Source organism: Lactuca serriola, chromosome 1 (assembly GCF_051521515.1).
Source record: "Lactuca serriola cultivar US96UC23 chromosome 1, Lser_US96UC23_V15, whole genome shotgun sequence".
Classification (NCBI taxonomy): Eukaryota; Viridiplantae; Streptophyta; class Magnoliopsida; order Asterales; family Asteraceae; genus Lactuca; species Lactuca serriola.
In genome coordinates, this window is record NC_136408.1 from 186,701,303 (window position 1) to 186,728,208 (window position 26,906).

The window sequence follows — 26,906 nt, forward strand, 5'->3', positions numbered from 1 at the left end:
TTTATAAAGATCAATACGGATATTGGTTGTATTAGTTACATTCTCAAATTCACAATATGATTATGACATCCCTCTTTATATTTTGAATTGTGAGGAATGGAAAGGAATTGTTTAAACTTTCATGTGATATGTTTATCACGTCTTGAAAGGGTTTGAACACACACACACACACACTATTTGGATAAAGTGTATAAGATTAAGAATCCTAATTAGAGGCTTGACGAAACATCCCGAAATAGGAATCTGCAGTTTCATGAGAAAGTCAAAGGGTATTGATTTCTAGAAGTCCAGTTGATTTCTGAGTACATGTCAAAGCTAGTGGGGTGCATAATTGTTATGATGACATCACATGTTGACAATGCTATTCTTAAGGAACAATGTCTCTAGTTTACAAGTTGCAAAAGTTGGGAACTGTTTCTCTATAGTGAACTTAAGGTAGAGGGCACTCATACTTTGTTACGAATATAAAGGTTTAGATTGCATAGTTTAATAGAACCTTGCCAAAATCATATATGAATAGTGTGTTGAAATATTTTAACATAGAAGATTATATATGGAAATATAATAGCAAGAGATAGAACTGATATTAAATCCTTATATAAGATATAATGAGTCGAGTGCCATATACTTCAGATACAGTATCGATTACATATGCTATAATATTTTCTTATTCTAATTTTTCAAATGCTTTAAGTAGTGTGAGGGAAAGGACTAGAATTTTAAGTCAGCAGAGTTATTAAACAAACTGTTAAGAACATTCTGAGGTTTCTGAAGATTGGTTGCTTGTGGAAAGTTGGAAGTATGGTATTGTTTTGAAAGGACCATAGTGACACGTTTTGGATAGAGATGATTCTTCGTCAGAATTGATGGTCATAAGGGAATATGGAAATGATTCCATAATAAGAGATAATAGTTTATTATAAAATTTACATGTGAGTTGGAAACTTTAATGCAAGAGAAGTGTTTAAGGAGTGTGCCTTCAATTAAGACTTCATAACCATGGAATTGTTCTGAGTAACAAGTTCCAGTGGAACATTCTGTAATATTGAACGCTCGATTTTTATGACTTTAGAACCATAACATCTCAGAAGCACAATGAATGTAAAAAGGAAATTCCACTGCATCTTAGATAGCGATGAGCATTAGGAATTGTGCAATAAGCATCATTGGAGTAATGTCCAGTCAATCTGTTCACAAAGGAAGAACCATAGCTAGGCATAATATGCGTGTTTAGAACATGGCATGAGTGATGTTACTTAATTTAAGTAGTTAATTGATTACACAAACAATCTACAATGAATAAATTCGTAATTATTATGGTGATTAAATAATAGAGATTTATTTATATTAAAAGGATTTGATACCATAGTCATTTAGTTTATTATTCTGTTTCAGTTTGCATGTTTACTTCCTAAATAATTTTATTTTTCGAAATTCCACAGCCGTTCATATTTTTGGAAGTAATTAGTGAATTAAGATTGTCATGAATTGTTTGTAGATTGTCTATGGATATTAGACATTGCATAAGGATTGCTTAGAGATTACATCATGAATTTTATCACGAGTAGATCTAAGACGATAATATCTACTATTCTTAAAGCGAAGATACAATTGTGCATTGGGTTGCCCAAACGCATCTCGTAATAGGATGTTATAAAGGGTTATTCCATGTATGATTTGGTGAGTAAAAGATATGACTACATAGTCAAGGTAATTTGTTCCTTTTGCCTGAATAAGGAACAATGATATCTTTTGGGCCCCTCGATGATTTAATGTTGACAATCATGTGCAAGGCCTTGCCTGGACTAAATTGTTGTGTTCAATTAGTAGTCTGAATCCAATCATCATATATCCAAAATCGAGAAATAGAATCTTGGGCCATAATATTGATTTGAATCCATGTCTCATGTCCATACGATATATTGCAGAACTCACTACAAGAAAAAGAACCTTTTACGACGCGCAAACAATGACACTCGGATATGTATGTTACGCAAAAGAGAGTGACGTTAAAAAAGTGTCATCTCTTCAAAAAATTTAAGGATTTAGGTCGCGCATTATTGCGTGCCCTTAACTTAGCTAAAAGGTGCGTCGCCTATGAATGTCGTTTTATATTTTTTTCAAGAAATGCGCTTCTCCTTAGAGGGAAAATGAAATCCCCAAATTTTTTAAACCCTCGCCTTCTTCTCCCTCGTTTCCACCCCCTAATCGAAGCTACCAGTTGAACAACCCCTAATTGACACCACCACCTTCTATTTTCTCCTTCTCCACCAGGTTTTCTCTCATCTCTATCCTCCACCTTCTGGATTGTAAAGGCGTCGTTTTATAATTCTTTTACCAAACGCACATCCATTATCCTCAATTACAAAAGGCGTCCAAATCTAGGGCTTTTTTTTCATAATATCTCATTCCACCTTACCTCATACTCACCTTTACACAATCGACCGTCACCACCATTCCTACCATCTGCTGCCGCCCTACCATCTCTTCCATCACCACCACTTTCCGACGTGAGAAAAGGTAGCATCACAACGACACCTTAGGCTCCAAAAGAACTCCGATGTGCTATAGGTTCAGAAACATTCTGTTGTACGTTGTTAATCCTTATTTTTATAGATTAAAAAGTTTGAAACTTTGATCAAAACACCCATTGGGTGATTGAAGGTGATACAGCAACAGAAAGACGGAGACTAGAATGGGAGAAAGAGAAATAGAAATCAGGAAATCAACTTTAAGTAGCCACAACTACTTAGTTTTGTTCTCAATTTTTCGTAAACCAATTTTTTTTCAAGTAAGGTTGTCGTTCTTCAAATTACAGTACCTTCTGGTAAGTCTTCTTCTCACTTACTTTTGCAGGACTGGAATTGATTTCTCCAGGACAACAATTACACGCTTGTGCTATAAAAATGGGTGTAAGTCAATATATCTTTGTATCATGTGCACTAATCGATATGTACAACAAGATTCTGGATATAGTGAAGAAGCTTTAGATCTCTACTATGAGATGCAAGATTCTGGTGTTAAAATGGAACACTTCACTTTCTCAATGATAGTAAGAGTGTGTACACGATTAGCTTCATTAGAACACACCAAACAAGCACACACAGGCCTCATCTGCCATGGTTTTGGTCTAGAGATCGTTGCCAACACTGCACTTGTTGACTTCCACAGTAAATGGGGAAGAATCGATGATGCATGCAACGTGTTTGATAAAATGCCTCACAAGAACTTTATATCATGGAACGAGCTAATTATTGGATATTGTAATAAGGGGAGAGGAATTGAAGCTTTAGAGTTATTCAAACAAATGATTACTGAAAACATGATCCCAAATCATGTTACTTTTCTTGCTGTTCTATCTGCTTGTAGCTATTCAAGTTTATCGGATCAAGGGTGGGACATATTTGAATCAATGGGAATAGATTTCAAGGTAAAGCCTAGAGCTATGCATTATGCATGTATGATTGAGTTATTAGGTCGTGAAGGGTTATTAGATGAAGCTTTTTCTTTGATCCAAAATGCTCCATTTAATCCAACAGTAAACATGTGGGCTGCTTTGCTTACAGCTTGTAGGGTCCACAAGAATCTAGAACTTGGAAAGGTTGCAGCTGAAAAAATATATGGTATGCAGCTAGAAAAGCTTAGTAATTATGTTGTTCTTCTAAATATTTACAACAGATGTGGAAAACAAAAATAAGCTGCTTCTATTTTTCAAACTTCAAAAAAGAAAGGTTTGAGGATGTTGCCTGTGTGTAGTTGGATAGATGTGAAGAAACAGCAGCATATACTTGTTTCAGGTGATAAAAAAATCAAAATCCCATGTTCAAATTTTGAATTTTAAGAAATTAATGTTAAAAATTGGAAAATACGGTTATGTTCCAAAGAAAAACTCAGAAAACTAGTGTTTATTTTATTTATTTTTTATTTTTTTATCTTCTATAATCTTTATTCTCATCTTTAATTTTTTTATTTTTGTTTACTTGCGAGTTATAAATTGTAACTTGTAATCACAAAAGTTCAGATTTTGAAATAAATAAATTTGTATCCTGTTATTGTTTACTGGTATTGGTATATCCTAATATAAATGATTGTTTGTTGGAATTTAATATATATATATATATATATATATATATATATATATATATATATATATATATATATATATATGGTTTGGTTAAAGTAATGGTGATTTGTTTTATAAATAAGCAGGCGATATGTTCATTGAAGAACAAAATGAACTGGTTGTGTCAGCAGCTGAGATGTTGTATGGCCTGATTCTTGTGCGCTACATATTGACCACCCGTGGAATGTCTGCAATGGTACAAATCTGTTCTCTTTTTCTTGTTTGATAAATTTAAAATTTTTATTATATATATATATATATATATATATATGTGTGTGTGTGTGTGTGTATTGAGATTTGTAGTGTTTAAAACATTGTATATATATATATATATATATATATATATAGTTGGAAAAGTACAAAAATTACGACTTTGGAAGGTGCCCAAGAGTTTACTATTTTGGACAACCCTGTCTTCCTATTGGCCAATCCAACATACCACGATCCAGCAGTGTCAAAATTTATTGTCCCAAATGTGAAAATATCTATTACCCTCGATCCAAATACCAAGGCAGTATCCTTTATTAATATCTACAAAAGCGAGCATTTGATTATAATATATTTTTCATTGAAAAGAATCTGTTTTTTTTTTTGTATGTTTGTCTTCCTTGAGTTTGATTGCATAATAGATATGGATGGTGCTTATTTTGGAACGACTTTCCCTCACTTGTTCCTGATGAGTTATGGTCACCTGAAGCCACAAAAGGCCATACAGTGCTACAACCCATTGGAAATTATCCCTCACCTTACAAAAGAAATCAAAGGAGAGAGGTTAATGACGTGGCACATGGTGCTGCATTGGCACTAACTAAAGCTTCACAAAGAGGAGGCTCTCCACATGTTTCTCAATCCCCATACCACATGAAGTCCACTCCATTGAAGGGCAGACAAAAAATTGTATGTTTTCTTTTTTTAATTTTTATTTCTTTGTTAGATGCTTTCTTTAATCTTTACATGTTAAATTCCATTTACAGTTGGATATAGTGAGAACAAAGCGTCATGGTAATTTGATTGATGAAGAAATATTTGAGGGTAGTTTGGGAAGTGGAGGAGCTGAAAATGAAGGGTACCAGAAAGGGAGAAAGTTTTATGGGCAAAAAGACGATAATGACCTTAATGATGGTGGAGAAGCGTGTAGTGGCACAGGAGAAGGACTTGTTGTTGGTGTGGCTGGGAAATTTGATGAAAATATTGAGCACTCATCACAGGGTAAAAGAAAAAAGAACAAGAAACTTCTATTTAGAGGTATTCTTGTTAATGTAATCATGTGAAACAATCTTAAATGTTTAATAGAATCACTAATTATTTCACCTAATTTGTTCAGATGAAACTTCTGCATTGGATGCACTACAAACATTGGCTGACTTGTCATTAATGATACAACCATCAAAAGGCGATGGTAAACTTAAACATGATAATAGAATGGAATGACCTATTCCATTCCTTTGTGATGATTCTGATTCAAATTTTGTGTGCAGATTCACCTGTATTAAGCCAGCAACAGGTACAAATGACAACAATGCCCCTGGAACACCTGGTTCTACAAGGAACAGGAGACAGAAAACCAAAATGTCAGTTGAGAAAGAGAAAGTAGGAAATGAGTTCCCTAGAGATGAATCTTCTAAATCAGGAAAGTCTAAATCAGGAAGGGAAGTAAAAGTTGATTACAAGGCTTTATCTGAAGGAAAACAGAAAAGAGAAAACAAGTCAACATCTTTTGAGGTTTTCATTGAAGAAGGAAAAACCTACAGATAAACTCTTACATTCCATACATTGCTACACCTGATGAGTATTCGGCTTCAAGCTCCACAAACCATGACTTATCACAAATCTCACATGCAATGCTTAAGTGGGTGGGTTCAGGTTCTAACCTTACACAGGTATGTATGCCCTGAAAATTAATGTGAAAAGCTTATCATGGTCTTAAGATTATTATATCGAAAGAAAGAAAAAAAAATTAAATTAGTAGATGTTTTAATGTGGCTTTCCTTTCTGTGTTTTTTTGATTAAATTTTATGAGATCTAAGAAGTTATATGGAAAATGGTTTATCTTTCTATATGTTACACTTGGTAGTAGAATTAATGTAATGTGATGCTCTGGTCTGGTCTGTACAAGCCAAGGTACTTTCATTGTATTCCTATTTGTTTTGTTTTGAATTTTGATTGTCTCCTGCACATAGATGCTTGCTTTATTTTAGTTTATACAAGTTGCATTGCATCAACACAGTTTGTCTGTGCGTGCTCAAACTCATAATAGTACATTACAGTTATCTTTTAATTTTTTATATTTTTTATGTAACTAACTCTTCATAAGTCATTGCAGAAAGCATGAAGAATTTGCTCCTAAATTTCCTGGGAGATGAATCCCTAAGGTCACGAAAACTTGTTTCACCAATCACACAGTTTATGTGTCCTTTTTTTAGTGTTGAACAACATGCATTTAATGTTAAAAAAGTGTTGCATGTATCCCAAATATGTATTGAGCTGCCAACTCTCGCTGATAAAGATAAGGAGGTGAAGTTTCTCTTTTGTGATTCCATTAGATGTTTCTTATCATATACTCATTTAAGTTGTAAGATTAACGGAAAATTTTAGGTTATTAGCACATGGGGAGTGCGTAACAAGATTTTTGCAAAGATAGAAAATTTTGAGGTCGGATGCCCACATTTTTCAAGTTGTATGTTATCAAATTGTCTCTTGTGTCACATTGGGGAGATTACTTTAATGTCACATTGAAATTTCATCGAATAGTATAGTGATAAATAGAAGACATAGCAGTGTACTTTCATCTATTATTTGTATGATATTAAATTTTATGCAATGGATTTTATTTTTTGTATATGGTATTTTATTTTCTATTATGAGACATTAAATACAAATTTAATTTGAAAATTAGTAAAGCCATAAATAATACATTTTTTTAAACATTTAAAATTACGATACGCAAAAATGTGTGTCATCTTCATTTATGACATGGCCTTTTTTGACAGGGGTTTTAATGATACGCATTGCGTATCATTAACACACGCGTCGTAAGGTTACGACACGCGAATGTGTGTCGTCTTCCTTTATGACAGGGCCTTCCTTGATACGCATTGCGCGTCGTAAACGCGCGTCGTAATTGCGCGTCGTAATTGCGCGTCGTAATTGAGCGTCGTAAATGTGCTTCGTCTCTCTTTATAACAGGGCCTTCCTTGACGCGCATTTGCGCGTCGTCTGGGCCTTTTACAACGCGCAATGAGCATCGTAAAAGACTGTTTTTCTAGTAGTGACTAAGGAGTAGTTGATCACTTATCTTAGGGCCAACGTTTGATTTGCATTAGAGTTCAGCAGTGGCTTTGGAAAGCACTCTTTGTTGTTTTGTTCAAGGATATAATTGTATTATCCAAGTGGGAGACTATTAGATTAAGGTGTCTGAGTTCATAACTAAATTGGTATATACTTGTAATTAAAAGCAACTTCCTTTTTAGGTTGCCCTCATAAAGTAGAAACTGATTACAATGACACTTGTAGAGAAAGGAGACAATTTGTTAGTTTATTATATGATTAATAAATTAATTAAAAATTATGTGATTTGTTAATATATTCTACAATTAATATATTAATTAAATATAGAAAAAATTGATTTGTTAGTTTATTATATGATTAATAAATTAATATGAAATCAAGAATTAATATAGAGTTAATAAAAAATTAGTTGGAATTAATATTGGGATAAACTAGAATTAATTAAATGTGCAAGAGCTAAGCTATAAGCGTTCTAAAGTTGAACAAGAGAAGGACTTCATAACCTTCCATATGATGGACAGTTTGGAGAACTTTAGATAAGGTTTCCGGAATGTTCCTGTAGCTGATAGGGATAAGGATTTGAATTGGATTAAAATAATATTATTTTAAATTCAAATCATGGTTTATCCTGGATATCCCCTAGCTATAAATAGGGCCCCTTAGCTTGCAAATTTTTTCATACATTTTGAAGGAGCATAGGAATGAAATTTCTATCTCATCTCCTCTCTCCTCTTGTCTTCTAGTTTCTAGGGTTTGGGGTGTGAACCATTAGAGGCAGCCATATTTTTGGTGTTGTCTTTCTGAAGAAGCAAAGGAAAGGATCAAAATTTTATTTGTTATAATAAATCTAATGGTATGTAAACCCTAATTCATGAATTTTGATTTTCATAGAGTTTCTTTAGGGTTCTTGAAGTTCATAATATGTTGCTATCAGTTAGATAAAACATAGATCCTCTATAGGTTGCATGTGAACTTAAGTGTTAAGATTTTCTGCTTTACATGTTTTTGATAACCTATAAAACCCATCAGCGGCTGGCCCAAGAGTACCAATCGCTTAGAAGAACGATAAAGTTAGTGACTGAGATCACCAAGATGTTCCATGAGAGAGCCTTATTCTGCCCTGAGTACGCATCCTCTAAGCAAGTGCGAATGACTTGGAATTTGATCATGCTCATGAGGGATATCAGAGAGTTCATGACGAATACCCAGTACCGAACATTCGTTGAGTTGCAATCCAATTATAGGAGGAGGGAGATTGAGTTGGAGATATAGGTGAGAGAGACTGAGGTGGAGAAATAGAGAAGAGACATGAGGCCAGTTCAGTCGTAGCCAAAGACTAAGCGGTTCAAACTCGCTGATTCGAGATCGGGAGGTCAGAGCAGTCGTGTAACAATCAGTCCTTGCAGGTAAATTTCTTTCCCTATGTAAAATATAAATAGTAAAGTTTTGGCCATTACGTAGGGCGTAACATGGCCTTTTGCACAACACATAGAGGAATGCTTGGAGGCGGGGTTTTAATGACTTATGTAGGGCGTAAGTCTGTGTACGCAGGGCATACGTGGCCAGAGCCCAAACCCTAATTTCGAGGTTTTAATCTACGTTTAAAGGCTTTAACCCCCTTAAGGCCTTGTATTATCACCCTTCACTCCCTTGAAGCAGCCACCTCGAAACCTTAATCTCCATTTGTGAGTTTTGAGCTTGTTTGAATGTTTTGTGTTCATCTTGAAGGAAGGATTTCATTGGGAAGCACTTGCAAAGTGTAACGTCCCAATTTTTAAGTCCAAAATTTTCTTTTTAAATTAACTGATTCATAAAAACATTCATAAGAAAATACTGTGAAATCACATCGTCTCATAAAACAATGTATCATGACTGAAAACCCAAGTCACAAAATAATAACATGTCAGAGTACAATCCCAGAATACCCATAGTGCGGAAAACAAAGAGTGTGGGTATGATGTGCCGCTACCACACCAGCTCCTTCCCCTTCGCCGAAGAGGTACCTGAAACCAAAATTGTAAACTGTAAGCACGAAGCTTAGTGAGTTCCCCCATCGTACCACATACCATACAATCACATAGCATACATACTGTTAGGCCATTCTAGGGTGCCCGACCTACCTGGTACGGCCATTCTGGGGTGCCAACGTACCCGTACGACCATTCTGGGGTGCCAACCTACCCTTGCGTCCATTATGGGGTACCATCCTACCCGTGTCAAGCCATTCTGGGGTGCTGACCTACCCGTCGGTCTTAACAACCGACCCTCGGGGACTATTCCACCCCCTACTACTACTATTACATATATCATAACATAAACATACTATCAGACATATCTGGGGTGTCGGAACCACCCTTCGGTCCTAACAACCGAACTCGGGGATTATTCCCCTCCTACCACCACTATCACATATAACATATCATGCCAGCATAGAAACATATCATCACATACTATCAGACATATCTAGGGTGTCTGACCTACCCTTCAGTCCTAACAACCGAACTCTACTACTATCACATATAACATATCATGCCAGCATATAACGTCTCAGGTAGTAGTGAACCTAGATGATATCACAAAGACAATCATCTAACATACAACTCCTATCGGTGGGCCGGAATTGTGGCCGTAGACCCACCACTACTGGAAGGTAACTCACCTCGAACAAGTAGCTGCTGATAAATCGTGTGGGAAGTCTCTGTCTGTTGCTGCTCCGGAAATCCTTCGGCTACAAACCCCACAAACACTTAGTCAGAAACTGACATCCACTCTTAGCGTAAAATGACTATTTTACCCCCAATCCAGTCCTAGTGAAAGTCAACTTCAAGTTGACCCGACTCGCCAAGTTGGGTCGTCAACTCGTCGAGTCCCTAACCCTTTACACGTCCTCATCCATGACTCGACTCGTCGAGTTTGGCGATGACTCGACGAGTTCCTCTTCTAAAAGAACATCAAATGAACCTTCATCCAACTCGCTGTGTTGTATGAACAACTCGTCGAGTTCACCTTCATCTGATGAACAAGTCTGACCTCGACTCACCGAGTTGTATGAATACCTCGTCGAGTTCACCTTCAATCTTAAGGAGATTGCCTTGGACTCGCGAGTCTGTTCTAGCACTCGTCGAGTCCCATGAACTCCATGTCTAAAACTAAGTCCAATGCGTTGGGTCACTCTTTCTGTCATGCTACAACCCTTCTAACACCCAACTTAGTTCTTTTGACCCTCAACATATATGGGACTCAAAGCCTTGGACTCGTCGAGTCCCAAGAACAGACTCGCCGAGTCGGTAACGTCCACACGCTAAATCCTCGATTTCTGATGTACAACCTTTGATCAAAATATAAATCCAAGCTCCTACAATCGTTCTAGTATGTAAAGCCATAAAGTTTACATGCATGCATGGGACTTTGAGCTCAAAAAGACATAAAATAAGCTCTTATGATGCGTGGGACCTTTCATGGGTGCAAAAGTAGCCCCCAACTGACTTATGACTCCCTTAATGACTTGATTTAGAAGCCCCAACCCCCAACCATGTTTGCAATCATGGTTGGTTATAAAAATGGCTTATAAAAGCCCTAAATCTCCCCAAAAAGGGATCTATCAAATGAAAGAGCAAGGTTATAGCTTTTTACCTTCAATGAACTGTAGAAGGTGCACAAACTCGGGTTCACTTGGTCTTTACTCGCTTCCTCAAGATTTTCTCCTTCCTGCTTAAGACCACAAGCACCACAATCCACCAACAAGGCTTAGATTGCTTCAATAATGGCTTGGCTTTCAATGAGAGGTGTTCTAGGAGCATAAGGGACGTTGTGGCCGGCATAACATTGTTTAAATAGTGTGCAAGCCCTCGGATTAGGGTTTTTGTCCATACAGGGTCTACTCATCGAGTCCGGGACCCGACTCGCCGAGTCCATCACTTAAATCCCGCGTCCCGTCCCGCTTCTACTCGGTGAGTTGGTCCTTCAACTCACCGAGTCCGAGGACAAAAATACAAAATACTTAGATAAAAATAAAAGAAATGCGCAAGAACCAGGTGCTACAAATCTTCCCCACTTATTTTAGACTTCGTCATCGAAGTCTGTTGCTCGCTCCCGAAACAGCTCTGGGTAGTGTTCCATCATCTCGTCCACTGGCTCCCAAGTCCATTCCGAGCCCTTCTGGTGCTGCCATTGAATCTTCACGAGTTCCACTCTCTTGTTCCTCAGATCCTTCGACTTCCGGTCGAGGATCGCCACAGGTCGCTCGATGTAATTTAGGTTGCATTCAACCTGAATGTCCTCGAAGGGTACCACTGCTGAGTCGTCCACTAGGCACTTTCGCAGCTGAGAAACATGGAAAGTGTTGTGTATCTGACTGAGTTCGGCTGGCAGATCCAGCCTATACAACACCTTACCCACCCGGGCTATAACCCTTAACGGTCCAATGTACCTAGGGCCCAACTTGCCCTGTTTCCTGAATCGGATAACGCCCTTCCATGGCTACACCTTCAGGAGAACCATATCCCAACCTAGAATTCCAGGTCTGATCGACGCTTATCGACATAACTTTTCTGCCGACTCTATGCAGTCTAAAGCCTGCACCGGACCTGCTGAATCCTCTATGTCGTCTTGAGCACTACTTCAGTGCTCCCCATTACCCTCTGGCCAACCTCGCCCCAACATATCGGGGTCCTGTACCTCCTCCCATACATCATCTCGAAGGGAGGGGGGGCGATGCTCGCATGATAACTATTGTTGTAGTAGAACTCTGCCAATGGAAGGTAGGTATACCAACTACCTCCAAAGTCCAACACGCATGCTCGTAGCATATCCTCCAGAGTCTGGATGATTCGCTCGCTCAGAACATCCGTTTGCAGGTGAAAGGCGGTGCTAAAGTGCAGACGAGTACCCAGATCGTCATGAAACTTCTTCCAAAACCCCGAAGTGAACCGCACATCCCTGTCTGAAATCACAGAAACTGGCACCCCGTGCCACGCCACCACCTCCCTGATGTAGATGTCGACTAACTTCTCGGCCGAGATGCTCTCCTGAATCGGAATAAAATGGGCGCTCTTGGTCAATCAATCGATGATGACCCTAATCGAATCCACTCCTCGCGCAGTCTTGTGAAGCGTTGTGATAAAATCCATCGTGATGTCTTCCCATTTCCACAGTAGAATATCCAACGGTTGCATCTTGTCGTGAGATCTCTGATGCCCGACCTTGACCTTCCTGCAGGTCAAGCACCGCTCCACGTACCATGCCACATCCCACTTCATGCAAGGCCACCAATAGTCCAGATGAAGGTCCCTATACATCTTCGTCGCCCTGGGATGAATGGAAAATCGGGATTTGTTTTCCTCCTCCATCAGAACCTGACGCACACCCCCATGGTACGACACCCACACCCTACGGTGTAGTTTCAATAATCCTCGGTTGTCATAGTTGAAGGAGCAGACCTGCCCTACTATCTGCTCGGTCTTCCGATGTTCCTCCTTCATAGCCTCCTGCTGGGCCTCCCGAATCCGCTCCAACAGCGGAGTCACCACTATCATCCTCTGACATATATCCCTAATCGGCGCTGCCTTGTGGCTAAGCGCGTCGGCCACCACATTGGCCTTCCCCGGATGGTAAAGGATCTCGCAATCGTAATCCTTCACCATGTCCAACCACCGATGCTGCCTCATGTTTAGATTCGGCTGATCCATGAGGTACCTCAAACTCTCGTGGTCTGTGTAGATAGTACACCGAACCCCATAGAGGTAATGACGCCAAATCTTGAGGGCGAATACAACAGCCCCCAGCTCCAAATCATGCGTCGAGTAATTCACCTCGTAAGGCTTCATCTGCCTCGATGCGTAGGCGATGACATGCCCTCTCTGCATCAGTACTGCACCCAAACCCAAGATGGACGCATCGTAGTACACCACAAAATCCTCCATGCCCTCCGACAGGGCTAAGATTGGCGCCTCACACAATCTCTGTCTCAGTGTCTCGAATGCGGCCTGTTGCTCAGGCCCCGAACGAAAGACCACGACCTTCCTTGTTAGCCTGGTCAAGGGTACAACTATCTTGGAGAAATCCCGAATGAATCTCCGGTAGTAGCCAGCTAATCCTAGGAAACTCTAAATCTCAGATGGAGACTTCGGAAATTCCCATCTCATCACGGCCTCCACCATGACCGGGTCCACCGAAATCCTATTATGGTTGACGAGGTGCCCAAGGAACTACACCTCGCACAACTAAAACTCACACTTGGAGAACTTAGCATACAAGTTCTCCCTCTTCAAAGTCTCCAGCACCTCCCGCAGGTGCTCCTCGTGCTCCTCCCGCGTGTTGGAGTAAACCAAGATATCATCAATAAACACTATCACCGACCAGTCTAACATCGGTCTACACACGCGATTCATGAGGCCCATGAATGCGGCAGGAGCATTGGTGAGCCCGAAGGGCATCACCACAAACTCGTAATGGCCATAGCGCATCCGGAATGCAGTCTTCTGTACATCCTCCTCTCTGACCCTCATCTGATGATATCCTGAACGTAGATCAATCTTGGAGAAACAAGACGCTCCCTTTAGCTGATCAAAGAGGTCGTCAATCCTCGGGAGTGGGTAACGGTTCTTCAACGTTACCTTGTTCAGCTCCCGATAATCTATACACATCCTATGCGACTTGTCCTTCTACTTCACAAACAGAATCGGGGCTCCCCAGGGAGAACTACTCGGTCTAATGATTCCCTTGTCTAACAGCTCCTGCAGCTGTGTAGACAACTCCTGCATCTCAGGAGGAGCCAACCGATACGGTGCCTTGGCTATCGGAGCCGCACCAGGGACTAGGTCGATTCTAAACTCCACTTGCCTCTCCGTAGGTATCCCAGACAACTCCTCGGGGAATACGTCCGTAAACTCTCGCACCACAGGCACATCGCCCACTATCGCCTTACCCGCCTCCCGGGTGTCCATGACATAAGCGACATATCCTGTGCAACCCTGATGAAGGTAACGCCTAGCTCTCGCTGCTGAACATACAGCTGGTCCTCGCTGTGGCCTCTCGCCCTGAACTACCAACTCTCCCCCACTTGGAGTCCTGATCCGCGCTAGCTGTTGTGCGCAACCTATCACTGCCCTATTGGGGCTCAACCAATCCATGCCTATAATCACCTTGTTCCCTCTTAACGGAATACTAACCAGGTCTACCAGGTAGCGCTCCTCGAATAATCTCAGCACACGGTCTCGGAATACCGCCGATGCTCGCACCGATCGGTCATCAGCAATCTCTACCTCTAAAGGGCAATCCAACATGCCCGAAGGCTCAGAAAACCTCTTGATGAGCACAAGAGAAACAAAAGATCGGGTGGCACCTGAATCAAACAACACCTACACCGGGATGCCGTTCACATGGAACGATCCTAAACATGTATACACAGGGCACATATCAACATCAATAATAGCATATACACAGATCAGGGAAAAAGAATCATACCCGTCACCACATCGGGTGCAGCGCGTGCCTCCTCGTTAGTCAACTTGAAGGCCCGACTCCTCACCACTAGAGCCTTTGCCTTCCCCTGCCGGCCATCAGTAATCCGCAGGGTCGTTGGGATGGCGCCTTCACTAGCACTGCTGCTGCTATCAACTGGGGACAATTGGCCTTCTTATGGCCCTTCTGGTTGCAGTGGAAACACAACAAATCTGATGTCTAAATAGTAGGTGCAGGGGCGGTACAATCTCTGCTGAACTGCCCCGTCTTGTCGCACTTGTAGCAGCCCGATGATCGCAATCTACACACCCCCTCATGTAGCATGCAGCGGCCATGTCCTGACTGGCCTTTCGGCCTACCATCTGATCCCTTAGGCTTCTTCCCCGAAGCCCCAGTTGTCTGTCCCTCCTCTATCTTCCTCTTCCGGACATGCTCTAGATCGATCTCCCTCTCCCTTGCCCTGGCAATCATGGAATCCAGGATAGGGCAAGCTGAAAAAACTAACATGCTCCCGAATGTCGGATCGCAACATGTCATGGTAGCGAGTCCTCCTCATATCCTGATCTCCCGCATACTGGGGCACCAGCAATGCCCTCTCCCGGAACTTGGCGGTGATCTCCGCCACAGTCTCTGTAGTCTGTATCATGTCCAAAAACTCCCTGACCAGCTGCTGAAGCTCTACAGCTAGCGCAAACTCCGCACTGAATCTGGTCACAAAGTCTGACCAGTTCATAGCCTCAATAGCCGAGGCTCCCAATGAGTCACCAACAGACTCCCACCAGTCTCTAGCTCTGTCTCTCAAACACCCTGCTGCATATCTCACCTTCGACCCCTCGGGGCAGAAGCTGGTCAGCTGTGCAGACTCAATGTTCGCAATCCATCGTCTAGCAGCAATGGGGTCCTTCGTCCCATGGAAATCTGGTGCACCACTGCCCTTGAAGTCCTTAAAGGACAGCGTGCGGGACCCCGACTGGCTGGTCGCCATGTCACTCCTGAACGCCCTAAGGCGATCCTCTATCAGCTCAACAATCCCTTCCTTGATCGACCCAAATATGACCGGGGTCGCATCAAGGATGCCTCTAGTGATCTCAGATGCGATGAGCTCGCGTAGCCTCTGATCCACTGGTTCGGAGCCTGAACCCGAACCCGATCCATCTCCTCAGCTACCAACTACTGGTCTCTGTCATAGTACCAACATTCTGCAAATACGTAATGACAACCGTTAGTGATACTGATACATCTAGAGGAATCACATCCACTACAAGTTCCCCGGTCTTCTCTCAGCCTTCCTCAATTCGGGTACAGATCTTCTGTTTTTAGTAGTACGGGCCCATACTACCTTCCACATCTATCCGTACCTTCCTCAAGGACTGCCTTGACTCCACCAAGTCCCTTTTACCACTGTTGATCTCTGCTATCCTCATCCTAGGCTTACCCTAGGGAAAATCTCTGACTCCACCCAATCTGGTCCTCAGCTGCTGAAGGCCTCCTTGTAATGCCAATTAGCCATTACCTGAATACCATCACATGTAATGAGGCTCGGATAATCCTTCGAGTAAAAGACTCATCCCTACAACGGTTAGAATCAAACAAGAGTTGCGCAATAGGGCCAAATCCACCACTCTGAGATTATTCAACCCTGATCACATGTCACGTGACGTATTCACCTAATGGCTAACTCCCATCATTCAGAGTCCCACCAAGCACAAAGCAAGCATCATTCGAAAGCAGGAAAACTACTCAAGCATATCTGTTTTCATATTGAGAAATTGTACTAGCATACAATGTTGAGCTCATACTACCAGGCATAACCTAAACAAGCTATCCTATTACTGTCTACTCAATACTAGCATGCAATTCTCATAAGCTGAAGCACATAAAGCAGGCACATAAGGCATCATTTTTAGATCCTTAGTCCTATTCTAGCATGTTGTTCTACTGAAACTGATAAACATAATATAAACTTGTATGGGTATTTTGGGGAATACTTACTTGATCTCGGTCAGTTGCGCACATCACACACTTTGATCTTTCTTAAAACTCTTTTACTTAGCTTTTAGAAAAAAAAATCATTATCTTTGTAAAAACATTTTAATCCCTTGGGTTAAGTCCAGACACCCCCGAAGGTGTGTACGAATCCCTCAAACCAGCGCTCTGATACCAACTTGTAACGACCCAATTTTTAAGTCCAAAAATTTCTTTTTAAATTAACAGATTCATAAAAACATTCATGAGAAAATACTGTGAAATCACATCGTCTCATAAAACAATGTATCATGACTGAAAACCCAAGTCACAAAATAATAACATGTCAGAGTACAATCCTAGAATACCCATAGTGCGGAAAATAAAGAGTGTATGTATGATGTGCCGCTACCATGCCTGCTCCTTCCCCTTCGCCTAAGAGGTACCTGAAACTAAAACTGTAAACTGTAAGCACGAAGCTTAGTGAGTTCCCCCATCGTACCACATACCATACATTCACATAGCATACATACTGTCGGGCAATTCTGGGGTGCCCGACCTACCCGGTACGGCCATTCTGGGGCACCAACTTACCCGTACGGCCATTCTGGGGTGCCGACCTACCCTTGCGGCCATTTTGGCGTGCCGTCCTACCCGTGTCAAGCCATTCTGGGGTGCTGACCTACCCATCAGTCCTAACAGCCGACCCTCGGGGACTATTCCACCCCATACTACTACTATTACATATATCATAACATAAACATACTATCAGGCATATCTAGGGTGTCCGAACCACCCTTCGGTCCAAACAACCAAACTCGGGGATTATTCCCCTCCTACCACCACTATCACATATAACATATCATGCCAGCATAGAAACATATCATCACATACTATCAGACATATATGGGGTATCTGACCTACCCTTCGGTCCTAACAACCGAACTCTACTACTATCACATATAACATATCATGCCAGCATATAACGTATCAGGTAGTAGCGAACCTAGATCATATCACAAAGACAATCATCAAACCTACAACTCCTACTGGTGGGCTGGCATTGTGGCCGTAAACCCACCGCTACTGGAAGGTAACTCACCTCGAACAAGTAGCTGCTGATAAATCGTGTGGGAAGTCTCTATCTGATGTTGCTCCGGAAATCCTTCGGCTACAACCCCCACAAAACACTTAGTCAAAAACTGACATCTACTCTTAGGGTAAAATGACTATTTTACCCCCAATCCAGTCCTAGTGAAAGTCAACTTCAAGTTGACCCGACTCGCCGAGTTGGGCTGTCAACTCGTCGAGTCCCTAACCATTTACACGTCCTCATCCATGACTCGACTCGTCGAGTTTGGCGATGACTCGACGAGTTTCTCTTCTATAAGAACATCAAATGAACCTTCATCCGACTCGCCGAGTTGTATGAACAACTCATCGAGTTCACCTTCATCTGATGAACAAGTCTTACCTCGACTCGCCGAGTTGTATGAATAACTCGTTGAGTTTACCTTCAATCTTAAGGAGATTGCCTTGGACTCGCAAGTCTGTTCTAGCACTCGTCGAGTCCCATGAACTCCAGGTCTAAAACTAAGTCCAATGCGTTGGGTCACTCTTTTTGTCCTGCTACAACACTTCTAACATCCAACTTAGTTCTATTGACCCTCAACAGATATGGGACTCAAAGCCTTGGACTCGTCGAGTCCCAGGAACAGACTCGCAGAGTCGGTTACGTCCACATGCTAAATCCTCGATTTCTGATGTACAACCTTTGATCAAAAGATAGATCCAAGCTCCTACAATCGTTCTAGCATATAAAGTCACAAAGTTTACATGCATGCATGGGACTTTGAGCTCAAAAAGACATAAAATAAGCTCTTATGATGCATGGGACCTTTCATGGGTGCAAAAGCAGCCCCCAACTGCCTTGTGACTCCCTTAATGACTTGATTCAGAAGCCCCAACCCCCAACCATGATTGCAATCATGATTGGTCATCAAAATGGCTTATCAAAGCCCTAAATCTCCCCAAAAAGGGATCTAACAAATGAAAGATCAAGGTTACAGCTTTTTAACTTCAATGAACTGTAGAAGGTGCACAAACTCAGGTTCCCTTGGTCTTTACTCGCTTCCTCAAGCTTTTCTCCTTCCTTCTAAAGACCACAAGCACCAAAATCCACCAACAAGACATGGATTGCTTCAATAACGGCTAGGGTTTCAATGAGAAGTGTTCTGGGAGCATAAGGGACGTTGTGGCCGACATAACATTGTTTAAATAGGGTACAAGCCCTCGGATTAGGGTTTTTGTCCTGACAGGGTCTACTCGTCGAGTCTGGGACCCGACTCGCCGAGTCCATCGCTTAAATCCTGCGTCCCATCCCGCTTCTACTTGGCGAGTTGGTCCTTCAACTCGCCGTGTCCGAGGGCAAAAATACAAAATACTTAGATAAAAATAAAATAAATGCGTACCAAGAACCAGGTGCTATACAAAGATTCAAGCCTTATAGATCTGGGATTTTCATCTCATAAGCGTTCTCCAGGAGGTATAAAGTTCAGAACTTGATGAATGTCATGATAGATCTTGTTAGCCTTAAGGTTTATGTCCCTTTTTGTCCCATATTCTTGGTTTAGTTGGGTATGAGCTACTCCAGACCTTATAAGTAGCCTTTTCAATTTTTTTTGTGTGCATGGAGTCATAAAAGTACAATCTTCGCCCTTTCTTTCTACCCATAAATGAGTTATGGAACTTGGGATTTTGTGATAAGTTAGGGTTTTGGATTTGGACACTTTATAGCCATGCAAAGACATAAAGTTGGAAAACTTTATGATTTAGAATGCTCATTAGGGTTATATCTGAGTATTGGGTGAAAGGTCTTAAGGAAATAAGTGCTTAATGGAGTGTTTAGGATTCAACATGAGTACATAGGCCGTACTTAAGGTTACACAACATGTAACCTGGATGAACCCCGTATTCTAGGATGAGGCTCTACGCCATGCATAGAGCTGGATTATGCAAGGCGTACTCGGTTTGATGTTGACCTTTGACTTTTGAACATTGACCGTGGACTTTGAACAAGTTTAACTTTAGGCCATTTTGGGGTAATTTGAATAGTATATTGAGATTGGGTCACAGTTTATTGTATAGTTGACCAGCAGAGACAATATTTGGAGTAGTGATTAGTTCAACTATCTTTCAAACTATGAGGTGAGTTTTCCTCACTGTACTCGTGGGTCGAAGGCACTAATACCAGCCCACTAAGTTATTGTTGGATTAGTGTTTAAGGCTGTAACTACATTTGGTAAGTACTTGACTCGGTTGTGCATGGTCCTTTTGGGTTGCCTTCACCATAGCAACTTGACAGGATGATTTGTTAAGAGAGAATAGATATTATTGTTAATATATTATGAGAATAATATATTAAAGGAATAATATTGTTATTTGATTGATATAATTCATATATTAATTGAGAATTAATTTGATGACTTAAAGAGGTTAATTGAATAAAGGGGCATAAACTGTCAAATGTGTGAAAGTTGTGTTTTGGGCTATGTATCCTTATGGATATAAGGGTGAACGAAATTTAGGGTTTGGGAACCTTAAAATCATCCAAACCTAGTATCTAGAGGGATCTTGGATTGCTTAGTGCCTAAGTTATTCAATTAGGGTTTAAGGTGAAACTCTAGTAGCTCATAGTATAAATCGATCCCTAGGGTGAGGGAAATCGGCACTCATGCAAGGCAAGGAACCCTAGGGCCGATTTCTCACCCTCTCCCCTCTCTCTCAAGATCATCCTCTTTCTAGTTGGTGTTTGTAAGCCATTAAAGGAGTGACAATTATGACTCTAAGCTCCAAGAAGAAGAAGTATCAAGTAAGTAATCCAAGGTATCGTTCTAGATCAAATTTCATATGATTAGATTCAATTGTTTACATTAGATCTAGTATTGAAAGTCTTGGATTCAATGCATGTTCAATTAGAAAAACCTAGATCCAAGAATTAGTGTTTGCATGTGCCCATAGGAAAGTTTTTATGGCTCAAACCCATCAGTGGTATCAGAGCTTTGATTGATTTCTATTGAATTGATGCATTGATTGATTGCTTGTTGCTTAAAAATTCGATTTTTGTGCTTCTGCCTGATGAACTCGGTGAGTTCCACTATGGACTCGGCGAGTAGCTCCAACTCGGCGAGTCCATAGTGGGAACTCGGCGAGTTCAAGCGTCAGAAAGAGGTAGTTTCAGGATTTCTTGTTGTTTTACTTGAGGAAACTTGCCTTAACTGTTTTGGGTCATTAAAATTCGATTTTGGACATATATATGAGTATATTCTTGACCTAATAAAAGATAATTTCCAATTAGTTGAATAATAATTTCCTTATATGATAATAATTGATTATTTCAATTGAATTGGTGAATTGTTTTGCAAGTAATATTGAATAAGATCAAATTGAGATAATCTAATTGTTGATTTACATTATTTGCTATTTGATCCTTATGTGTTTTTGAAAAGTTTAAAAATTGTCCTCAAGTTTTGAAAATTAAGTTTTGTGATTAAAAGTTTAATTTGAATGATTTAAATTTCAAACCCTAGAATTTTACAAGTTTAAAATTCACCACTATACTAATATATTATTACAAGCTTAGTATATATATATATATATATATATATATATATATATATATATATATATATATATATATATATATATATGAGTTAAAATATGCTAGTCTTACCGTTAGTAGGCCTCATTCACGAAGCCAATCTATAAGGTGGGTATAAGGTTGCGGCCTATAAAATGGCGCTTAATGGGTGTACACTCACACCCACCGCTTGCTTGACTGGTGGAGGGTCGTTAGCCGAACGGGTAGGATAGGGAAAAAATCTTCTCATTAATAAGTATAATGAAACTAAATAAAGTAACTAAACGTGTTTTAAAAAATTCTCAATCTTAGTTACTTTAGGAAAAGTGAATTGATGCAATCCCATGAAATTACACTTTGCACCCTTGCTAAGAAGTTAGTGGAGCGTGTGTGGTTAACCGGCACACTAATTGGTTCTAAGCAAAGGTGGCAAAGGGTGATTCATTGTTTGTCATAGTTCGATGGAGCGTGTGTGGTTTACCGACACATCGAATAGGTGATTGTAACAATGAAGGCACCATGTAGATTTGCATGGTTATTCACACCCGCTTTGTGATCCTCGGTATCCCAATCACAAACTAGAGGGGCATATCGAGATTTAAACATGCCATTGAAAGTTTTCAATGAATCTCAAAGAAATCTAGGAATTCTCAATACATTTAAAACTTGAAGCTTATGTTTTTCATGTTGAAGAATTAGTGAATCGTCATTCACTTACCTCCAAATTATTTGCATATTGGATTACGGTATCCCTTTTCTAATGTGTAAGATAATGTTGTTGGGTCCTAGCCCTAAATTTTTCATTTGGGTGTTAATTAGGGACTTAATTCTAATCAACTTTATTCCTTTCTATTTGTAGATGTCTAACGCGAATAACGCTGCTGCTAGCTCATTCACGCTAATGAGCCTTTGTCAAAAAGTGACTTTCAATGGATCAAACTTTAGCGAATGGATAAGATACATTCTGATGTGATCTCACCCAAAAACTAGGTTTGAACACACTTTGCCCGATCGTTCTATTGGTTGTTGTAATGTGATGGTGGAAACCGCGACCCATTGCCTATAAAGAGACAATAACCTTGGTATAGAAACACCACAACCAACCCACCAAGTTGATTGATAAGTTTTGAACGCCACAAGTTACATAACTTGATAAGTTCCTAAAGTTCCAAAAAGAACGACAAAGAGTATAAAACTCACATTGTTTTTATTCTAAACTTGATTGATTAAAATGAGAACATAAGCAACCTATTTATATGCGATTTGGAGACACCTCAAAAGTCATGAATTAAAGATGCAACTTTAATTCAATCAACTTTAAGGCATTAAATTCCATGACTTAAAACTATGAATCTAGACATACTTATGAGCAGGGTTCAAGTAACATATGACTCTTACAACTCCTACTCACTTATTTAGGAGAATAAAAACGAAAATTACATAATTAAATTATAAACATTCGAAATGGGCTTGTTAATGGCTCTTATTGGGTCTTGTAAATCTTTCTTGGACTTGAATTATGGTAATCCAACCTTAATCGGGTCAAATGGGTCTTCATGCACTTTCTTGAGTACAAACTTCTCTAATCAGCCCGTTTAAAGCCTTATTGAATGCTTTATAGCTCGTGCCTTTGCAAGTGGTCCATTTTCACAATGTTATTAGATGAATCATATCATTCCCCTTTTCTTGAAGATGATTCGACCTCGAATCTAAATAATGTTGAGCATTTTGTTTGTACTCGAATCATCTCATATCATTCTCCTTTTTTTCAAGATGGTTCATCATGCAAAAAAAAAAAAGTTGTACTTGGAATTTTATTCTTTCTCTCTTTTTTTTTTCATTTTCCCTTTCTTTCTTTTTTTTTCTTTTCTCTTCATCTTCTTTCTTCACATTTTTTTTTCTTTTCTTTTTCATTCTATTTTTTCCGAACATTCTTTTTCATCGATTTTTCTTTTCAACAAATACAAGAAAAAAAAATAAGAAAACTTGAACCAAAACCCAATAATAAGAACCACACCAACTTGTGATATGACCCACTATTAATACTTGTATCTTGATTCAATAAAAAGAAATATAGACGAGGAGATGAAAACTTAGAGATTCAATAAACACTAGTAAGAACCATGCCAACCTGTGACAAGACCCATTACCAATACGTGTATCTTGAATTCCATGTAATCGAGAATAAGAAAGATAAAAAAAACAAAAAAAGGGATATGCAAACCAATAGATCTGGCTCTGATACCAAATGATGTGATCTCACCCGAAAACTAGGTTTGAACACACTTTGCCCGATCGTTCTATTGGTTGTTGTAATGTGATGGTGGAAACCGCGACCCATTGCCTATAAAGAGACAAGAACCTTTGTATAGAAACGCCACAACCAACCCACCAAGTTGATTGATAAGTTTTGAACGCCACAAGTTACATAACTTGATAAGTTCCTAAAGTTCCAAAAAGAACGACAAAGAGTATAAAACTCACATTGTTTTTATTCTAAACTTGATTGATTAAAATGAGAACATAAGCAACCTATTTATATGCGATTTGGAGACACCTCAAAAGTCATGAATTAAAGATGCAACTTTAATTCAATCAACTTTAAGGCATTAAATTCCATGACTTAAAACTATGAATCTAGACATACTTATGAGCAGGGTTCAAGTAACATATGAGTCTTACAACTCCTACTCACTTATTTAGGAGAATAAAAACGAAAATTACATAATTAAATTATAAAAATTCGAAATGGGCTTGTTAATGGCTCTTATTGGGTCTTGTAAATCTTTCTTGGACTTGAATTATGGTAATCCAACCTTAATCGGGTCAAATGGGTCTTCATGCACTTTCTTGAGTACAAACTTCTCTAATCAGCCCGTTTAAAGCCTTATTGAATGCTTTATAGCTCGTGCCTTTGCAAGTGGTCCATTTTCACAATGTTATTAGATGAATCATATCACATTCGCTCAATTGTGCGTTACGAGGACAAGGAGTATGTTCTCGATGAGAAGCTCGAGAAGATCAATTCAGAAATTGCTACCCCCGAAGAAATGGCTGTCTTTGAGACCCATGAACGTGATGCAATGAAAGTCCATTGCATCATGATAGCCACAATGAACTCCGAATTCCAAAAGTTGTATGTGGACATGTATCCTTATGAGATGCATCTAGACTTGATGGAGCGATACCACCAAAGCGCGAGGAAAGAGCACTATGAGATCATAATGAATATGATCACCACTAAAATGGGAAGTGGAGAGTCTCTAACCATGCACTTGAAAAAGATGCAAAGGTATGTCGATCGTCTTCGCAAGTTGAATGTCAACGTTTGGGAAGATTTGGCTATCGACATTGTTCTCCACTCATTTCCCTCATGCTACAACCAATTTAGGATGACCTACCACATGAACAAGGAAGAGGTCACCCTAAGCAAACTCCAAGGGCTCCTGAGGACTGCTGAGAGCAACCTAAAGGACAAGTCTGTTGCACCATCTCCCAATCCGACCATTGCTCCTGTTTTGGCTATTGGGCAGGGAAGGGGAATGAAGAGGAAGGCTTCTTCGAAGAACCACCGCAAGGGAAAGTCCCAAGATGGTTCCTCTTCTAGTGGGACCAAGGTTGATCCTGCTAAGCCCAACCCCAACCCAAAGGAGGCAGAGTGCCATCATTGCCACAAAATAGGGCATTGGAAGAGAAGCTGCCCAGAATATTTGCAAGCCATCAATGATGGAAAGATCAAGCCATCTTTCGTAGGTATTTACACGATTAAATCTAATGATTTATCTCATGCTATTTCTTGGGTTCTTGATACAAGGTGTGGTTACCACATTTGTTCTGATTTGCAGGGACTAGGAAGAAATAGAGATGTGGAGCTTGGAAGAATAAATCTAATCCTGGGGAACAGAAGATCGTCGCCGGTGACCAAGATTGGAGTGTATTCTTTAGTGCTTAGTAATGGATTGAATTTAGATTTAAATAATTGTTGCTACTCGCCAGATATGGCAAGAAACATCATTTCTTTTCATGGTTTATTTAGACAAGGATTTAGATATTCATTTAATAATGAGAATGGTTCTATTTATGCTCATATAAATGGTGTTTTATACTTTGAAGCAATGCCTTGTAATGGAATTAATGAAACTGTTATGGTTGTAGATAACTTAGGAAATGATGTGTTGTGTATGGATTCTTCCAATAGTATGGATAAAGCATCTTTGTGGCATTGTCGTCTTGGACATGTCAACAAGAAGCGCATAGCCCAACTCCAAAAGGATGGAGTGTTGGAGTCATTCGACCTTAGGGAAGATGACACGTGTGAATCTTGTTTACTTGGAAAGATGACCAAGTCACCCTTCACTGGCACTTGTGAGAGGGGTGAGGGTTTATTGGATCTCATACACACCGAAGTGTGTGGGCCCTTTAGATCCACCACAAAGGATGGGAACCGCTTCTACGTGACTTTCACCGTTGATTATAGTAGATATGGGTATATTTACTTAATCAAGCACAAGTCAGAAACGTTTGAAAAGTTCAAAGAGTTCAAACATGAAGTGGAGAATCAATTGGGCAGGAAAATCAAGATGCTTCGATCTGATTGAGGAGGAGAGTACCTAAGTCTTGAATTCCATGACTATCTCAAGGAACGCGGAATAGTTTCGCAATTGACGCCACCTAGGACACCGCAGCTGAATGGTGTGGCAGAAAGGCGTAATTGAACCCTGTTGGACATGGTTCGTTCTATAATGAGTCGTGCTTCACTACCTATCTCATTCTGGGGGTATGCCTTAGAGACTGCCGCCCATATCCTTAACTGAGTCCTTACAAAGAAGGTTGCCAAAACACCTCACGAGACGTGGACAGGGAAAGCTCCCTCGTTGGCACATATCAAGGTTTGGGGCTGTGAAGTTTTTGTAAGACGAGAGACTCACGACAAGCTCGAACCTCGTAGTGAGCGGTGTATTTTCATCGGCTACCAGTAGAGATCCTTTGGATATCTCTTCTATAGACCAAGTGACAATGTTGTCTTCGCTGCGAGGAGAGGGTTTTCCGAGAGCGAGAGCTCATAAGCCAAGTGGACAGTGGGAGGCAAATCGATCTTGAATAGATTCAAGAGTTGAGCGATGAAGGAACCTCTACCGCTGGCGCTCAACCCGAGGATGAAACTCTGGTTGAACCGATTGACGAGTCTTTACCTCTTAGACGTTCCGAAAGAGTTACAGTTCAACCCCAGTTTTATGGTTTTCATATTACTACCGAAGGGGATACGTATATTAGTGATGGTACACTAATAAATCTAGATGAACCTAATAGCTATAAGGAAGCCATGGCAGGCCTAGAGTCTCCAATCCATGTATGATAACCAAGTTTGGAATTTGGTTGACAATTTGCCCGGACGTAAGACCGTTGGGTGCAAATGGATCTTCAAGAAGA

At 40.2% G+C, this 26,906-nt stretch overlaps 1 pseudogene; it reads left to right on the forward strand.

Moving 5' to 3' along the window:
- The first annotated feature begins 2,695 nt into the window (after nucleotides 1–2,695).
- On the forward strand, nucleotides 2,696–3,902 carry LOC145064598 (pentatricopeptide repeat-containing protein At5g50390, chloroplastic pseudogene; annotated as a pseudogene).
- The last annotated feature ends 23,004 nt before the right edge of the window (nucleotides 3,903–26,906 follow it).